At 42.2% G+C, this 18967-nt stretch overlaps 1 protein-coding gene across 7 annotated transcripts in view; it reads left to right on the forward strand.

The window, feature by feature from the left end:
- The first annotated feature begins 14035 nt into the window (after positions 1–14035).
- Positions 14036–18967, forward strand: part of DIS3L2 (DIS3 like 3'-5' exoribonuclease 2) — a 354495-nt gene continuing 349563 nt past the window's right edge. For 2 of the 7 annotated variants that reach the window (XM_045164629.1, XM_045164630.1), the window contains exon 1: positions 14036–14169. The gene's annotated coding sequence lies outside the window, so the exon portion shown is untranslated. Of the gene's footprint in view, positions 14170–14304; positions 14511–18967 lie in introns of those variants that run through there. The other 5 variants (XM_045164627.1, XM_045164625.1, XM_045164622.1 and 2 more) reach the window with 4 other exon arrangements.

Genomic DNA, 18967 nt, shown 5'->3' on the forward strand with positions numbered 1-18967 from the left:
CAAGAATATTGCAGTGGGTTGCCATGCCCTCCTCCAGGGGATCTTCCAAACCTAGGGATTGAACCTGTGTCTCTTATGTCTTCTGAATTGGCAGGCGGGTTCTTTACCACTGGCCCCATCAGGGAAATCCAAACAAAAACCCCATGTCTGGAAATAGGTATTTTCAGACTGAAAACTTGCTCTTCTCTGCAGATAGATGGCCTGGCTGGTAGGGAAGATGTTGGCCAATATTTTCGAACAGAGTTCAGGGATGATTTTTCTTCAAGAAGAACAAAACTATGACACCTGAACCAGGTGAGTGAGTTCACTGTCTATCTTTTCTCTCCATGGTTGAATACTTGCCATCCATAATATTTAGACAAAAGTATAAATGCTTTTACAGCTTCTGACAAGATAACACTGGTGAATATGATGCTTGATATTTAGTCAAAAATTCTCAGGGACAGAATCAGGCAGTGGGAAGCCCCAGGCTTCCACCTCATGCCTGTCTGCAGGGCCCAGCCCTGTGGATGGACTCCTTGCAGTGGCAGGAGAGATTCTAAGCTGGTAGCCAGAAAAAAGCCTGATCCAAAGAGGGGAAAACAGGAAGGCGGAGCTAAGATGCAGATCTGAGAGGGGTGCTTGAACAGAGCTCTTGAGGACAGGGTCGACATCTGAGGACAGCTCTTGATGACATGTGGCTTCATGGTGGTATCCATAGCACCCAGGCCTCTGCTAGGTACCTTGTAATATATCTTATTGATGATGTATAAGGTAATTGTCTTTATCCTCATCTCACAGATGAGGAAACAGAGACTTGACCAAGTGGTCTGCTCGAGGCCATAGGATGTCAGTGGTAGATGTGGGATTCAAATCTTCCTGATCTAATGTACCTGGTTGTCTTCACACAGAGCATACACCATGAAAATGTTAGTTGGATGGATGGATGGATGATGGATGTTGGGATGGAGGAAACTGGTAACAGAGAGAGGAGCTGGGTGCTGTTGGGAGACTTATTCACCAGCTTCTCTTTAGTATCTCTTAAATTTTGCACTAGGTGAATGTATTACTTTATAAAATGAATATATGAAATAACAAGGATTTATATCTTCCGGGTGGAATGTAGGTGGCACTAGTGGTAAAGAACCCATCCGGCAATGCAGGAGACAAAAGAGTCATGGGTTTGATCCTTGGGTTGGGAAAATCTCCTGGAGGAGAGCATAGCAACCCACTCTAGTATGCTTGCCTGGAGAATCTCCATGGACAGAGGAGCCTGGAGGGCTATGGTCCATAGGGTTGTAAAGAGTCAGACATGAATGAAGCAATGTAGCACACACACAAGTAGAATAAAAGGCCACTCCTGAAAGATTAAAAATCAGCTTAGCTTCAGTTTTCATTTCTTCCCAAAATAGTCTAAGCAGCAAGATGCCCTGGCTGTTGTTTCACTCCTGTACATTACGAATAAATGAGACAAACAGAGACAGGAAATTGTTTATGGCAAGAATGACAGAAAATGGTTAATATTACACTTAAAAAATAATTTCGTTGGTCTATTTATTTTTGGCTGTGCTGGGTCTTCGTTGCTGCACAGGCTTTTCTCTAGTTGCAGCAAGCAGGGGCTACTCTTCAGTTGTGGTGCAGGGGCTTCTCACTGTGGCGGCTTCTCCTGTTGCTGAGCACAGGCTCTCGGGTACGTGGGCTCAGTAGCTGTGGCTCCCAGGCTCTAGAGCACAGGCTCAAGAGTTGTGGCACATGGGCTTAGTTGCTCCGTGGCTTATGGGGTCTTCCTGCATGAGGGATGGAATCCGTGTCTCCCACAAAGGCAGGCAGATTCTTTACATCAAACCTCCAGGAAAGCCCAATATTACACTTTAATAGGAGATTTTACAGATTATTTGGATTGAAGGTCTTAATAGAGAATTGGGTAAACTCATGAAAAAAATATACTCAGAAGAAAATACATTTAGAGTATCTAAGATAAGCCTAATAAGTAAAAATTAAGTTATTGATTAGAGCAAAACGTTGGAAATACTCTAAGAATCTAACAATATGCTATAATTATTCTGGTCAAATAGCTACTGGAAAATTCATGTAGGATACTACACATTTACTTTGATGCCATAGAATTGTATTTGTTGACATGTTGATGTGAATATCTTCAAGTTTTTAAAGTGAAAAAGTTACAAAACACTGTTGAAGTATATTCTACTGGAGGACTCACTTTTCAGTTTTCAATTTCAGAACTTAGAATAAAGCCACAGTAGTCGTGACAATGTGGCACAGGCACGAAGATAGATCAATGGGCTAGAATTGAGCCCAGAAATAAATCTATATATGTTAATTGATTTTGACAAGGATGATAAGATCATTCAATGGGAAAAAATAGTCTTTTGAACACTGGGACAACTGGATAACTGTATTCAAACAAGTGAAGTTAGACCTCTACCTCACTTCACATACAAAAATTTATTCAAAATGGATCAAAAATCCAAACATGTGTGCTAAAAGCATAAAATACTTGGAAGAAAACATAGGTATAAATTTTCATGACCTTGCATTAGGCAACAGTTTTTCTTAAGATATGATACACTGCTGCTGCTGCTGCTAAGTCGCTTCACTCGTGTCCAGTTCTGTGCGACCCCATAGACGGCAGCCCACCAGGCTCCCCTGTCCCTGGGATTCTCCAGGCAAGAACACTGGAGTGGGTTGCCATTTCCTCCTCCAATGCATGAAAGTGAAATGTGAAAGTGAAGTCGCTCAGTCGTGCCCGACTCTTAGCGACCCCATGGACTGCAGCCCACCAGCCTCCTCCATCCATGGGATTTTCCAGGCAAGAGTACTGGAATGGGGTGCCATTGCCTTCTCCGTATGATACACTAAGGACAAGCAACCAAACGAAAAATAGATAATTTGGACTTCACCAAGCTTAAAGCTTACTTTTCATTAAAGGACATTATTAAGGTAGTGAAAAGACAACAGTCCAGATGAGAGAAAATATTTGTAAAAAATATATTTGATAAGAACCTAGAATCCAGAATACATAAAGAATTCTTACAATCCAGCAACAAAAAGACAACCCAATTAAAAATGAGCAAAGGACTTGAATAGAAAGGTCTCCAAAGAAGATATACAAATGGTCAATAAACATCATTACTGGCCGTTATGGAAATGCAAATTAAAACTACAGTGAGATGCCACTTTACTAGATAGTACTGCATTCGAATGACTGCATTTAAAAAATGGAAAATAACAAATGTTGTCGAGGTTGTGGAGAAATCGGGACACTTATACATTGTTGGTGGAAATATAAAATGGCACTGTTATGATATGACCCAGTCCATATGACCAAGCAATTTTACTCCTATATATATATGCCCTAAAGAATTGAAAATGTATGTTCATGCAAAAACTTGTACTTGAATGTTCATAGTAGCTCTATTCATAACAGCCAAAAACTGGAAACAACCCAAATGTCCATTAACTGATGGACAAAGAAAATCTGATATATATATATGAATATGATTTTATGATAAAAAAGAATGAATCAGCGATCATATTATAATGTGGCTGAATCTTGAAAACATTATGCTAAGATAAATGGTTTTTCCAGTAGTCATGTATGGATGTGAGAGTTGGACCATAAAGAAAGCTGAGTGCCGAAGAATTGATGCTTTTGAACTGTGGTATTGGAGAAGACTCTTGAGAGTCCCTTGGACTGTAAGGAAATTAAACCAGTCCATCCTAAAGGAAATCAGTCCTGAATATTCATTGGAAGGACTGATGCTGAAGCTGAAACTACAATACTCTGGCCACCTGATGCGAAGAACTGACTCATTAGAAAAGACCCTGATGGTGGGAAAGATTGAAGGCAGGAGGAGAAAGGGATGACAGAGGATGAGATGGTTGGATGGCATCACTGACTCAATGGACATGAGTTTGAGGAAGCTCCGGGAGTTGGCAATGAACAGGGAAGACTGGTGTGCTGCAGTCCACTGGGTCACAAAGAGTCGGACACGACTGAGCGACTGAACTGAACTGAAGCTAAAGAAGCCAATCATAAAGGGTCATATATTGTATGATTCCATTTACATAAAATGTCCAGAATAGGGAAATTCATAGAAACAAAAAGTAGATTGTGATTGCCTAGGGCTGGAAGGATGGGAGGGAAATGATGGCATGGGATTTCTTTTTTGGTGTGGTTAAAATGTTCTAATATTTATTGTGGTGATGGTTGTACAACCCTGTGACTATACTATGAAGAACCAAATTGTACACTCTAAAATGGTGAATTTTTTATGTGAATTATATCTGTTTAAATTTTCAAAAAAGTATATTTCAATCTAAATCCAAATGTATGTGTACCTACCTACGAATGTATGTATGTGTGTTTGTACGTATCTATCTACCTACAGGGGCTTGCCCGGTGGCTCAGTGGTAAAGAATCTGCCTGCCAATGCAGGAGATGGAAGAGATGCAGGTTTGATCCTTGGCTGGGGAGGATCCCCTGGAGTAGGAAATGGCAACCCACTCCAGTATTCCTGCCTGAAAATTTTCCTGGGCAGAGAAGCCTGGTGGGCGAAGGTTCTCGGGGTCACAAAGAGTTGGACATGACTAACACACATTCACTGGAGAAGGCAATGGTACCCACTCCAGTACTCTTGCCTGGAAAATCCCATGGATGGAGGAGCCTGGTGGGCTGCAGTCCATGAGGTCGCTGAGAGTCAGACACGACTGAGCGACTTCACTTTCACATTTCACTTTCATGCATTGGAGAAGGAAATGGCAACCCACTCCAGTATTCTTGCCTGGAGAATCCCAGGGACGGGGGAGCCTGGTGGGCTGCCGTCTATGGGGTCGCAGAGTCGGACACTACTGAAGCGATTTAGCAGCAGCAGCAGCAGCAGCAACACACATTCACACATCTACTTACCAGTCTATCTCATTTTGGGTATTGGAATTACACCTACATTTTGAGTTGCTTCTTCATGTGAATATTTATAATTTATATAACAAAGAAAAAAATAAAAGAAAACCCTAAAATATACACGGAACTGCTAAGATACAATTTGTAAAAGAAGGGATGGAAAATAGTTGCACTTTGTGCAGCTCTGCAACATAAAGATATGGTACTAGTAACAGAATAAAGTGAAAACAAACGCACAAAAGTGGTAAAACTACGTAGGAGGTAAAATTTGTAAAACTTTTTTTGTGTTATAATCTTTACCTTTACAAGTGCGCAGAAAGTGAACATATCTGTCTTAAATGAATTGAGGTTTTGTTTATTAACTTGCTATTGAAAATGTTAATGACAACAATATCAAGTCTAGATGCTTTTTCCAAAAAATTCACTCAGTCATTCTACCAATCTTCATTGAATAGGTTTTAGATATTTCTTTTTTCCCCCCTACACTTGTTATTTTGTATTGGGGTATAGCTGATGAACAAGCAATGTTGTGAGAGTTTCAGATGAACAGCGAAGGGACTCACCCATACATATACATGTATCTACTCTTCCCCAGATTTTCCATATTTCCTGTGGATTTTTCCTTTTGCTCATCTTTTCCTGATGTTTTGAATTTTCTTCTTGTTTGGTTTTATTCAAAGTTATTAATTCCTTTTAATTTTAAAATGTATTCAATTTTAACTTTGAATTGTATTTCTTAATAATTGAAACATTTTTGTGTTTATATAGTCTTTAGGTTTTTGTATGTCTTATATTCTCTTGGCTACTTAATCGACTGTACTTGTAGTTTGAAAATATTATATTAGTTCATTTTTAATTGTTTTGCATCTTAGCAGATATTCTTATTTTCCAATTAATTTATTTGATTTCATATTTATTCTTGTTCCTTTAAAAATTTGTTACTTATATCTTTTAAAAAAATTTAGGTGTAAATTTAGTTGATATTTTTTTCCCTTTTTCTTTCTTGTTACCATAAGCCCAAAAGATACCAGAATTCTCTCAATGCAGCTTTAACTGTGTATCCAGTATCTCTTTTTTTGTTTGTCTTTTAAATAACATTCCCATATTTGGTGTTGCCTTTTCAACCTATTAATAATTGTTCCATCACAGAACTTTCTTCCATTCTTGCCTGGTCATGTGCATATAGGTGGCATACTGGTTTTCTCTCCAATTTTATTGTCTGAGAAAGTATGTGTAAAATCTTTGTGTGCTAGGTCGCTTCAGTCATGTCCGACTATTTGCGACCCTATAGATGTAGCCTGCCAGGCCCCTCTGTCCATGCGATTCTCCAGGCAAGAATACTGGAGTGGGTTGCCATACCTTCCTCCATGGGCTCTTCCAGCCCAGGGATCGAACCCGTGTCTCTTATATCTCCTGCACTGGCTGGCGAGTTCTTTACCACTCATGCTAGAATCTTTGTTTATCTATTGTGAATATCTTCATCTTCAAAATTGCAGTTCATTTCTGTGAAAGCCTAATACACATTTGAGAAAGCTCCCTATTTCCCAATTTTTCCCTTTTGGATCAGATCCTCTATAATCACCATTTTGTAGAAGAGAAAAGGAGGCCCCCTCACCACCACCCCAAGGTGTAGGGACTTGCTGACAATTCCTCAGCAGGGCTGGGTCAGAGCCTGTCTTGGGGGCCAATGAATGGAGTATTGTGGAGAGTTTCTGCCAGCAAGCTCCAACAGCACCCTGCCTTTGCTGGCGCTCCTTTCTGTTGAAAAGCTACAGAGCAGGGGGGCCTTGGGCCAAACAGCTTGTTTTGCCGGACTTCCCCTGCAGCCTCCCTGCTGTTCACAGCATTATATTGACCTGCTGTCTCAGGCTTCTCCTTGGCCCTGCCTGAAGAAGGGATTATTTTCTAGGATGCTAGCTTCTCATGAAAACAGTCCTCCAGTGGGTCCTGCCATTGATGTTCAGGGCATGCCTGGGTTTGCTGGAATCCTGGGATGAACACAACTTATTCAGTCAAGCTGGGACCCGCTACTCTTGCTTTTGTGCAAGCCTGACTTATCTGAGTCAGGCTTTTAAATTATTCTGTCCTTTTTCTTTAAAAAATTTTTTTTAAAAAACAAGATTCATAGGTGTGGATTTGTCTTGTTAATCCAGTCTATTATTCTATTTTTTTAAATAGGAGAATTTAGTCCCTTTACATGTAATCTTATAATTGTTCTAATTGTATTACTTTGTATTTTTCTCAGTTAATAAAATTGTTTTCTCTTTAACTTAAAATAGGATTTCTTTTGGATGCTGTGTTTTTTGATTCATTTAACTAAGATCAAATGTAACATTTTCTGAACAACTCAGCTTCCCTATGTTTTCACTATATTTTCATTTATCCATCAAGTGACTGTGCACATTTCTTTTTATCTGTTCTAATTTAAAAAACGTTTTTCTTATAAATAGATTCAGAATTCTTTTTGTCATCCTCTCAGCTTCTTCAAGTCCTCTTTGGTCAAATCCTCTTGGTTTGGTTTTGGCCTTTAGAAAAGTTAAATATTTAATGACAACCATAGCTTTATGTCATTGCTTTTCAGAGTAGGATATGCATATCCATGGAGACAGGCTATAATATAGTGCATGAAACTATCACTTCTCCCTTCACTGAAATTTTGTTCCCCTCTCCTCCAGTAAGTCTGCACTATGCATACACACACACATTCCCCACCCACTTCAGCCCCTAAGAAAGGTATATACTTGAGTAGCCCTAATTCTACTGGGTGATTCTCTTTCCCTTGCTTAGCTGATTGGCTCCAGTAGACCCCCTAGCCCAACTCATAGACTGGCCTGAGCCGTTCAATAAGATGTTTTCTCTCTAGAATTCTAGAATTCAGAGACTCAATCAGGGTTGGACACTGAAAAAGGAGAAACAGATTTACCAGTCACTGAAACTGTTCCCCACCCCCACCCCACACATGAGTCCTTGGAGGAATGTTGATATCTGAAAAAAATATATATCGGGTTTGGTTAGGAAGAGAAAGTGCCAAGGAGAACTTTGGTAGGCTACAGTGTCTGCTCTAAAAGGAAGAATAAAAGCTTCTTATGTCAATTAAGACCATCATTTACAAGATACTTGGCTATTTTATACTTCTAAAAGCAACTACTATACAGGATAACTACGTGTTAAATAATATTAACAAACACATGTATTTTACTATGTGCCAGGCACTGTTCTAGGTCCTTTACATATATTGACTCATTCAAATCTCACATAAGCCTTATGAGATGTTATCATTATCATCTCCATTCTACAGGTGAGGAAAATGGAGACACAGAGAGGTTGGTTGACTTGCCCAAGGTCACACAGCAAGTAATTGGAGGAGTTGGATTTGAACCCAGCAGTTTGGTAACCCATGCCTTAAGTGCTATGCCAAACTGGTGCTGTATCAGAGTTGCAACTTGAGAGTGCCTTTTCTCTTACACCAGCTTCTTATGTGGCTGGTATCTAGCAGGACACAAGGCATAGAAGAAAAGTAAAATTCTGTCCTATACATATCTCCCTCTGCAGTAAATTCTCCAGCAAAGAAAAGTATAAGCATTCTGGATTTTGTGAATGAAATATGACTCTTTATTTTCTCATTTAAAGTGCAATGATTGTTAGATGATCTTTGCAGTTGCTGAGATATATGTATAATTCAAGTCCAAAACCAGAAAAAATATGCAAGATGGAAGATCAGAGAAATAAAAATCAAAATAAGATGATGAGGGAGTATAAAAATTAAGACAAATTTAAAGCTAAAGATGTGGAAATAAAAATTTAGGAAGAATAACACTGTAAATGAGAGCATTTTCTAAAATTCATATTTAAAGTAGCATATGTAAAATTAAAAAAAGAGATAAAAAGGCAAAAAACTATAAAAATTTAAAAAATAAACCTAAAAAGTTAAGAATAATATGTTAATGGAATCCTGATAAAATAAATAGTGAAAATATTTAAAAAGAGGAAAATTTAAATAGAAGTTAGTAGGTTAAAGAGACATTAAGGCAAAAGCTAACACCTATGAGGCAAAAATGGGAATATTATAGAAGAATTTATTTCTTAAAAATTAGGATAAAAATAATACTATGAAGCTAGAAGGAAGACAAAAATGTAATTTTTTTTGAATTTAAAAAATCTTTGTATTTTTACTTTGACAATGAAAAACTATTAAGGATTTTTTTTGTAACTGCTGTATCACACACATGCATAGAAGAAATACACAGAATCAGCATCAGGATTAACAAAAGACAAAGGTCAGTAGGTCAAGACAAGAATGATAAGACATTAGATTCATGGATCAATAAGAAAAAATAGTCAAATAGGAAAAAAAATGAGAAAAAGCAATTCACTGAAGATGAAATGCAAATGACAGTGAGCATATAAAAAGCTGCCCAACCTCACTAATAATTGGAAAAATGCGAAGTAAAACAAAATAAGATTGTATTTTCAAGCATAGGACTAGCAGAAATTAAAAAGATTTATGATATCCAGAGCTGGCAGTGATAAGTACAAATAAGCACTCTCATACACTGTTGGTGGGAGTATAAATTAATAAGCCTATTTTGAAGAGCATTTGGCAGTATCACAAAATTTCAATTTGTAACTTTTAGCCAACTAGAACTCTTTTCCACAGAAATACTTTCACATGAGAACAAACTTATGCACAGGATATTGAAAGCACCATTATTTATGATAGAGAAAATTGAATGCAAATGAAGTATCCTCCAATACAGTAATATTGAATCAATAATTACACATTTGTACAATAAAATATTATATAGATATTAAAAATAGTGAAGCTGACTTTCATGGATTGACTTGGAAAGATCTATAAAACATAGTGTTAAGGGAAAAAATTAAAAGCATATTGGGGATATAAATTTTTAAGACTAAATTTAAAGTGAGATGAGAACAGCATCAGACTATAGACAGACTCCAAGTTGGAAATAGTGGTCTGGGTGATCTAGCTGCAGCAGTCTGGGAGGCTAAGAACAATTGATATGGTGATGGTGATATTTTCTGCTTACTCAGAGCCCTCTAAGCCCACCATACTCTGCCTGCACAGGTATGGACTTTATAATGCATCCCACAGCTGATCTGGGCTTGATCAGCTAGTGGTAAAGAACCTGCCTTCCAAGGCAGGTAGATGCAAAAGACGCTGGTTCGATCCCTGGGTTGGGAAGATCCCCTGGAGGAGGGCACGGCAACCCACTCCCAGTATTCTTGTCTGGAGAATCCCATGGACAGAGGAGCCTTTTAAGAAATAAATTCTTCTATAATCCCATGGACAGAGGGTCTCGAAGAGTCAGACACGACTGAAATGACTTAGCATGCATACACGCACAGCTGAGCTAAGCCCTTCCAAAGTCACACTCTCAAGCCAGCAAGCACTCTTTTACTTTGGTTGTGGGAATGTGTTCAATTCTCTTTTTTAAAAAAGTATTTATTTATTTGGCTGTGCCAGGCCTCAGCTGCATCATGTGGGATCTTCGATCTTCACTGTGGCACGTGGGATCTTTAGTTTCCGCATGCAAACTCTTAGTCATATCATGACATCTAATTCCCTGCTGCTGCTGCTAAGTCACTTCAGTCGTGTCCGACTCTGTGCGACCCCATAGACGGAAGCTCACCAGGCTCCCCCGTCCCTGGGATTCTCCAGGCAAGAACACTGGAGTGGGTTGCCATTTCCTTCTCCAATGCATGAAAGTGAAAAGTGAAAGTGAAGTCGCTCAGTCGTGTCCGACCCTCAGTGACCCCATGGACTGCAGCCCACCAGGCTCCTCTGTCCATGGGATTTTCCAGGCAAGAGTACTGGAGTGGGGTGCCATTGCCTTGAGCAGGGATCAAACCCAGGTCCCCCGCATTGTGGAGTGTGGAGTTTTAGCCACTGGATTACCAGGGAAGTCCTGGAATATGTTCAATTCTACCTTAGATTTTTCTTTAACCTATTTGGTAGTCCTTTCACTATCTTTTAACTTCCTTCAAGGTAAAATTAGCAGGTGAAAGGCAATCAAAATGTGTTGTTGAATGAATTTATTCCATCCTATCTTCTTGAAGTTTTTGTGCTGTTTGGTCAGTACGTTGTTCAGACACACACACACACACACACACACAGAGCTTTAGTACCTTGCGTCATCTTTGAGGTTGTAATCCCTCTTACTGAACCCGAGTTGCTTGGTTATTTGCTCCTTTCACCACAACTGGTGGCAATGGAATTGGGTGGGGGAAATGACACAGTCTATAGGACTTGTTCTTGGACTAGGTTATTAGGGTGAGATGAGGGAAAGTGGAGTCAAGAGTGACTCCTGGGTGTCTGGCTTTGAGACAAGGTGGATGTTAGTAAAGGAGAAACCCAAGTTGGGGATGGTGGTGGTTAGGAATCAGGATTGGCACGGAAAGCTCTGGGGCAACAAAAACTTAGACTTCATAACAGATACAGTTCCTCCTAGGGCCAAAATGGAATTCTCCTGGAGGCAGCAGATGGCTCATCTCATATAAGAACCAGGCACAGTAACTCTGATCCTTCATTGATATCTTGGGTCTTGGGGGGCATTCCTCTAAGCCATTAACTGGCATCCATCAACCAGAGACCAGACAGACAACATCACTTGGAAACTTCCATGCCCATACCACTCTGAAAATAGAGAGTTCACCCACAATTCCCTGCAGTTCTCTAAGAATATGCCCTTCATAGCAATGATAAATTTCTACCTCTTGAGGCATCACTGAGATGTCCCAGAAGCCTAGCCAACTTGAGCCTAATAAATCACCTTGGCCCTTCAATAGAACACAGTTCTTTAGAATAGATGCTGTATTTAAGATTGCCAGGAGAATGTGGGGTGGGCTTTATCTTATACTTCATGTATTTGGGTTTCCTTTTTCCAGGTTACAAGTTGACTTTGTCCCTTCTTTTCACAAAAAATTAATTGATTTAACTTTCTTTTACTGAGTTATAACCATTTTCTGGGCTTCCCTGTTGACTCAGATGGTAAAGATTCCACCTGCGATGCAGGAGACCCGGGTTCAATCCCTGGGTTGGGAAGATGCCCTGGAGAAGGGAATGGTTACTCACTCCAGTATTCTTGCCTGGAGAATTCCATGGAAAGAGGAGTCTAGCAGGCTATAGTCCATGTGGTTGAAATTTCCATGGGGTTGATGTTGCTTCTAGGCCCTCTGGGCTGATATGTTGGGTGTTCTAAACTCTTCAGCTACACATTTAGAATTTCATAGTTTCTTTCCATGGATGCCTGGTCACATCCATTGTGGACAGATTTAGCAGTCTCTCAGAGAAGAATATTTCTCTCTCAGGCATACACGTGCACACACACACACACTGTAATATTTGTGATAATGAAAATCGATTGGAATTATGGACTGGGATATATGTTTGTGGGGCAAGCCTCTCATTTCAACTCACTCCAGAGTGTGTTGCGGTTACCCTTTGGCCTAAATGAAGAAGCCCAGGGTGCACTTCATTTAGACGACTTGGGGATATGTCTACCTAGCCCTGCAGCCTTCACACTGGCTGAAACCACACTTTCTGCCTGCAGCCCAATCTCAGTGAGATATCTGTTATGGACAAAAATTGTCCTTCTCTCCTATTCCTGTTTCTAATTATTTTTGGCTTCACTTCCCATTTCTGGCCCTGAAAGCCCAGCTTCTATGTTTTCAGTCCTTTATCTTTCTTCTGGATCTTCCCACCTCTGGCTCCACTGGGCTCTCTCCCATCTACTGAGTCCCTGGGCCTCCATCACACTCTGCTTCCTACCCTTGCTGAGTTTCTTCCACCTTCTACAGTTTGAATAGACAAGTAAGTTCTGCCCACAACACACCTTTGCTGAGGGTTTGGAAGGGACTTGTGTGAACATTGAAAATCAGAGGCGCAGGGGTTCTTTTATTCTTTAAATGAACATCGATTGAGGCCTTTGCATGTGGCAGGCACTGTAGATGCAAGATTAAATAATATCTTCCACCTTCAAGGAGATCGGTTATTAGTAGAGGAATTCTGAAATTTTCAAATACAGTGACAGTGCTTTTAGATACATCAGGCATTCAGGAACAATTTAATGTTATCTCTTTCCCTTGTTTCAACTAGGAGCATATGGTGGTGGACTCAATCACTACACAGATTCAAGTCATTGTCAACTTTGACAACCCAGTCCTGAATTTTGATTTTTCTATGGTCACCACTGGGCTCTGGATCCACACAGCATTTGACACTGGTGATCACCTCCTTACCGAAATTCTTCTGCTGTCTTCTCAGAAGTCTTTCAAACGAGCACGCTGCCTGCTCTTTGGGTGTTCTTTTTCCTTTGTTCACACCTATGATATGTTTTCTAGGTTCCAGCCTTAACCATACTCTCTTCTCTACACAGTTTCCAGGGGAGGCCGTACATACCTTTCTTTCAGTGGGTTTCTCAACGGGGAGCCTACTCTCCTCCCTGGATCACTCTTCCCTACCCTTTTAACTTGGCTGAGGTCCCCACCCCTGGCTTTTCCCCACCTGAGTTTGGGTAGGCCCGCCTCGGGCTGGCTCCCCTACCCTTCTTCACTCTGAGCATCCCAGTCTGCAGGATGCTGCCTGCCTGCCTGCCCTCCCACCTGCCTGTCCGTTCAGCAGGCAGGAATCACGCCTGGGTGGTCCACCTCGGTATCCCAAGGCCGGCCCTGCACCTAGCTAGCTCTGAGCAGGTGTAACCGAGCGTGGAGTAAGTCAAGGGATGAGTTAAAAAACAAAAAAAAACAAAAAAAAAAACAAAAAAAAACACCTTGTCAGAGGAAAGGACCGGCGGGGCTACACCCGGGAGCTAGAAGCTGCAGGCTGGCGGCGTCGGGGGCGAGGATAGCGGGGGTTGGGGGGCTATAGGGGGATGGGAGGATAGGGGAGTGGGTGGTGTGAGACGCAGTTCAGCAGGGCACGGTACCGAAGACTGGGGCTGGGCGCGATCAGGAGCAGGGGCGGGAGGTCGCCCGTCAGCCGCTGGCCCGGGAGCAGGGGGCCGGCATCTAGAGCCACTGGCTACAGCCTGCCGCCGGGAGAGCCCTCCGCTCGGGCTCTGCTGCCGCCGCCGCAACAGAACTACCGCGGACCCACGGCCGCGGCCGCGCGCGCTCACCCCTGCGCTTCATTTTTGGCCCCTCCCGGCCACCGTTGCTCTCTACAATTCGGCGCCCGTGACCCGGAAGAGCATCCTCCTTAGCAACTGCGGGACGGCGGCGTTGCGGGCCTCCCGGGAGCCACGGTGAGGCCTCCCCGCCCCCTGCCCCCCCGCGCCCTCGCGCCCATCTCGACCCCTCCCCAGAACCGACCTCGGGGCTGGCCTTCAAGGCCACCGCAACCTTCGGGGAGGTGGGGGCACCTGCGCCGGCGGCCAGGCGCAAGTGCTCTCTGTCTCTGGCATCGATTACCCGGTCCTGGCGTCGCCTCTGCCCACCCAGCGCCCCCGGCTCAGGGCCCACCTGGTCTCTCAGGCCCGGCTCCTCGCGCCTGAGCCCCGCCGGCCCTCCCTTGTACCCAGTATGATGCCCCGGGAGGAAAAGTAGAGTTAAACAGCCTGTTGCTGTCGAGGGGACGCTTCCCGAGGTTCGGGTTACCTGTGAACGCGTTCTGTTGGGTCCCGATACAGATGTTTGGGATTGACAGGGGAGGGGCCCCCTAGGATTCCTGAGCAGCAGCGACTTTGCTGTAATACTTGATGTTTGCCTGTTGCTTTGCGCCTTCCAGAGTGGTATACTTTTATCTGCTTCGTTGATCGTCGAGTCTCATCTAGTTAAACATTTCGAACTGATCCTTTAGCTGGGGATTAGCTTTCTGGTTTTTAGTTTATTTGTGCTGTGCTGAGTCGAGTCGGAGTCTTTGCGACCCTATGGACTTGTAGCCCGCCAGGCTGCCCTGTCCATGGGGATTCTCCAGGCGAGAGTACTGGAGTAGGTTGCCATGCCCTCCTCCAAGGGATCTTCCCAACCCAGGTATGGAACCCAGGCCTCCCGCATTGCAGGCGGAATCTTTTACTGTCTGAGCTACCAGGGAATCCCAAGAATACTGGAGTGAGTAGCCTGTTCCTTCTGCAGGGGAACTTCCCAACCCAGAAATTGAACCGGGGTCTCCTGCATTGCCGGCAAATTCTTTACCAGCTGAGCTACCTGGGAATTTTAGTTTATTTAGTATTATGTGAGTTAGATTTTGTGTCTTAACAGTTTTCTACAGAAGGACCTCTCCTTGGGACTGAGTAGATTTGGGGAAAAAAGACTCAAGTGACATTTACCACGTTGAAAAAGTAGGGACAGGTGTTGTTAATATCTCTGACTTACATTTGAAAACAGTTTCAACACAATAGTAAAATCCCAGCTGGCCTGTTTTCGACCCCCCCACCCCCACCCCCCGCCTCCACCCCAGAAATTGACAAAGTAAAATTTATATTAAAATGCAAAGGACTGAAAACCTCCCTTAACTGAGTTTGAAGCAGTGGGACTAAGGATGCTCTAAGCCAGCAGTCCTAATCTTTTTGGCAGCAGGGACTGGTTTCCTGAAGGTAATTTTTCTGGGGTTGCGTGGATGGCTTGGGGTTGATTCAAGTACATTACATTTATAGTGCCTTTTATTTCTAGTATTACATTATGATGTATAATGAAATGGGGCTTCCCAGGTGGCACTAGTGGTAAAGAACCCGCCTGCCAGTGTAGGAGACGTAAGCTAAGACATGCCGGATCGATCCCTGGGTGGGAAAGAACCCCCGGAAGAGTACATGGCAACCCACTCCAGTACTCATGCCTGGAGAATCCCATGGGCAGAGAAGCCTAGAGGGCTACAGTCTATAGGGTCGCAAAGAGTCGGCCGGGACTTAGCATGAATGCACATATAATGGAATAGTTTTACATATAATGGAATAGTTGTACAACTCACCATAATGCAGAATCAGTGGGAGCTCTGAGCTTGTTTTCCTGCAACTGGATGGTCCCATCTAGGGGTGATGGGGGACAATGACACCTGAAGTGTGTTGCTTATGTCAGTCTACTCCATAGTCTTGTTTTGGTTCGAGCTCCTGTGAGAATCGCATGTGGCTGCTGATCTGACAGGAGGTGAAGCTCAGGCTGTAATGGGAGCGATGGGAAGCCGCTGTAAATACACCGGAAGCTTCGCTTGCTTACCGGCTATTCACTTCCTGCTGTGCTGCCCAATTCCTAACAGGCCACAGACCCGTACCATGGGGTTTGGGGACCCCCTGCGCTAAGCCTTATTCGAACGTTATTGGATAACGACATTATAATTAATCCAATGGTAATGGAGATAAAACTGAGGCATATGAACAATTTTTGGAAATATTATTTGGGACTAAAATGCAGGAGTTTACATATCAAAATCCATTATTCAAAAGTATAATTTCATTTCAGTTCAGTAAGTATTTATTAAGTGCTTAGAGTGCTCAGTATTTGCTTAGAGACAGAAGGGCCAGGGAAATTTATACAGGCATTTGAGTTGACTTTCTTGTTTAAAGAGTTGAGTAGGGACTTTAGGCTCAGTTGCTTTGGGCGTCCTCCAACATTGATTTGTGAAGATGCATAGACTCCTAAGGAGGCATTCTGTGATATTTTATTATTTTCTTATAGATTTGGTGCCCATTCACTTATTCAACAGGTATTTGAGTGCTTAGTTGGTACTAGGTGCTGAGTTTAGCATTGAAAATGGGGGAAGGTGAATGCATACAAGATCATTGTGCTCAGCAGATGCCAGCAGATTAACCACACGAATGTAAAACTGCAACAGTGACAAGTATTTGAGTTAGGGACATCCCAGAAGTGACATTTGATCTGAGATCTGAAGGATACACAGGAAAGGAAGAATGTTCCAGTCAGAACAAACGCAAGGGTAAAAAGACCCTGTGATGGCAGGGTTCATGGAGATGACTGGGGACTTAAGGTACAGGCCTATGTATGGATCAGGAAGCGTACGAAGAACCTGGGGGGAGAGGGGGCTGGTGAAGTGGGCCAGAAGGTGCTGGGCCTTGCAAGCAGGTAGAAGAGTTTTTCTTTATTCTTGGTGTAAAGAGAAGCTTCCATACAGATTTTTAAAGATTTAATTTAATTTTAATTTATTTGGTCGCACCAGGTCTTCGTTGTGGCACACAGGATCTTTGATCTTTGTTGTGGCATGTGGGGTCTAGTTCCCTGACCAGGGATTGAACCTGGGCTCCTGCACTGGGAGCATAAGAGTCTTAGCCATTGGGCCACCAGGGAAGTCCCTGTACAGTTTTCCTTAGAGCCTTAGACTAGATCGTGGGTGGGGATGGCTCCATTAGATTGGGTTTGCTAGCCTGCTCTGTATTTTGTACCATCACTTAGTGTTTGTATTGTCTTCTTTTGGTTTTCTCGCTCCTTAAGTTTTATTGTAGTTAAGGAAACCTGCTTGTACCATTAGCAAGGTACGTCTACTTTTTTTTTTCCAATTAGGGAAAAAAGGAATTTTAGAGATTAGGACTGAACACTGAAGTTAGTCAATTTGAAATGTTTTTGCATTAGTATGACTGCCAGGGCACTAATTTCTGTGACTCTTTTTTTTCTAATTGTAGTTTAAAAAAATGCATAGTCTAAAATTTACCCTCTTGACCACTTTTAAGTATACAGTTAACTGTATTTACACTGTTGTGTAGCATTGCTCACCCTTTTTCGTCTTAAAAAAGCTAATCTCTGTACCCATTGAACAATTCCCTATTTCTCCTTCCCACCATCTCCTGGCAGCCACCATTTTCCTTTCTGTTATCATGATTTTGACTACTCCAGATACTTCAGAGGAGTGAAATTATACAAGATGTGTCCCCTGTACCTTCATATTCCTCCTCTGCACATGTCCTTCCTTCTCCCGTCAGTCAGTTCAAATCCTGCCTGTCCTTTTCCCTCTCGTTATGGCATGTTTTTGCCCATGGCAAATACTTGGGTTCCCCTGCACAGTTTGATGAAAAAGCCATCAGAAAAGAAAAAGAACACGTTAAACTTTTTAGCTTGACTGATTTGAGACAAAGATTTGTGCTTATTTGTGAGTTTAATTACTGCTCAGTGGTTTTGAAAGAATCATATTTGTACCGCATTTTATAGTGTTCACCTTGCAACACTTACAGACCAGTTGATTTTAGGTATTGGATTGGAGATGATTTTGAGGTGGCTCAGTATTTTAAGTACAAAAAAGGTATAGCAGAGGATTTTCTTGTGCGGGGAAGATTTGTAAACTTTTGTTTTCAGTTTCCGCATTTATCCCAAACTTTGGTTTTCTGTAATGTTGACCAGCCTTAGAGGATCAGCCTCATAGGATCCAAGTTGCAGAGTGTCCTTTTATTTTAACCTTTAGAAGTATTTTGTTTTCTCTGGGGAGTTTCTGTAGGAAATGAAGCTCGTTTTCATTCAAATACTATCGAGCACATGTGCAAATCCCGCTATGGGCCTGGAATGGTTCTGTGACTCCCTCTGCGGTCTGGCCATCTGTGCCATTGTTGGCGATGTGAAGGAAGCGCAGGCAGAATTCTTGTTATCGCTGTTAGACTGAGGGTGGTGGGAGGTACACAGGATGCTCCTCTGTGTTGTGTCACAAGAGGTAGAGGATTTGACAACAAAAAGTTTTCAGAGAGCATTTAATTTGGAACCGTAGCAAGAACTGGATGCCCCAGAGCTGCAATTAGGTGATTAACTCATCGATTTAGTCAAGTGCAATCAACCACTAGTCCAAAAACACTCCCCACCCCCATTTTTAAAAATTGTGATAAAATACACAAAATCCAAAATTTGCCATCTTATCCATTTTCCGTGTGCTGTTCAGTGGTATTAAATATATTCATAATGTCTTGCAGTCATCATCATTCATCTCTAGAACTATTCATCCTGTAAAACTGAAACTCTTTACCCATTAAACCATGACTTCCTATTCTTCCCAGCCTCTGGCAACTATTCATCTACCTTCTGTCTCTGATCTTGAGTACTCTAAGTACCTCGTAAAAGTGGAATCACACAGTATTTGTCTTTTTGTGCACGTGTTCTCAGGGTTTGGGCTTCCCT

This window comes from Bubalus bubalis, chromosome 2 (assembly GCF_019923935.1).
Source record: "Bubalus bubalis isolate 160015118507 breed Murrah chromosome 2, NDDB_SH_1, whole genome shotgun sequence".
Taxonomy (NCBI): domain Eukaryota; kingdom Metazoa; phylum Chordata; class Mammalia; order Artiodactyla; family Bovidae; genus Bubalus; species Bubalus bubalis.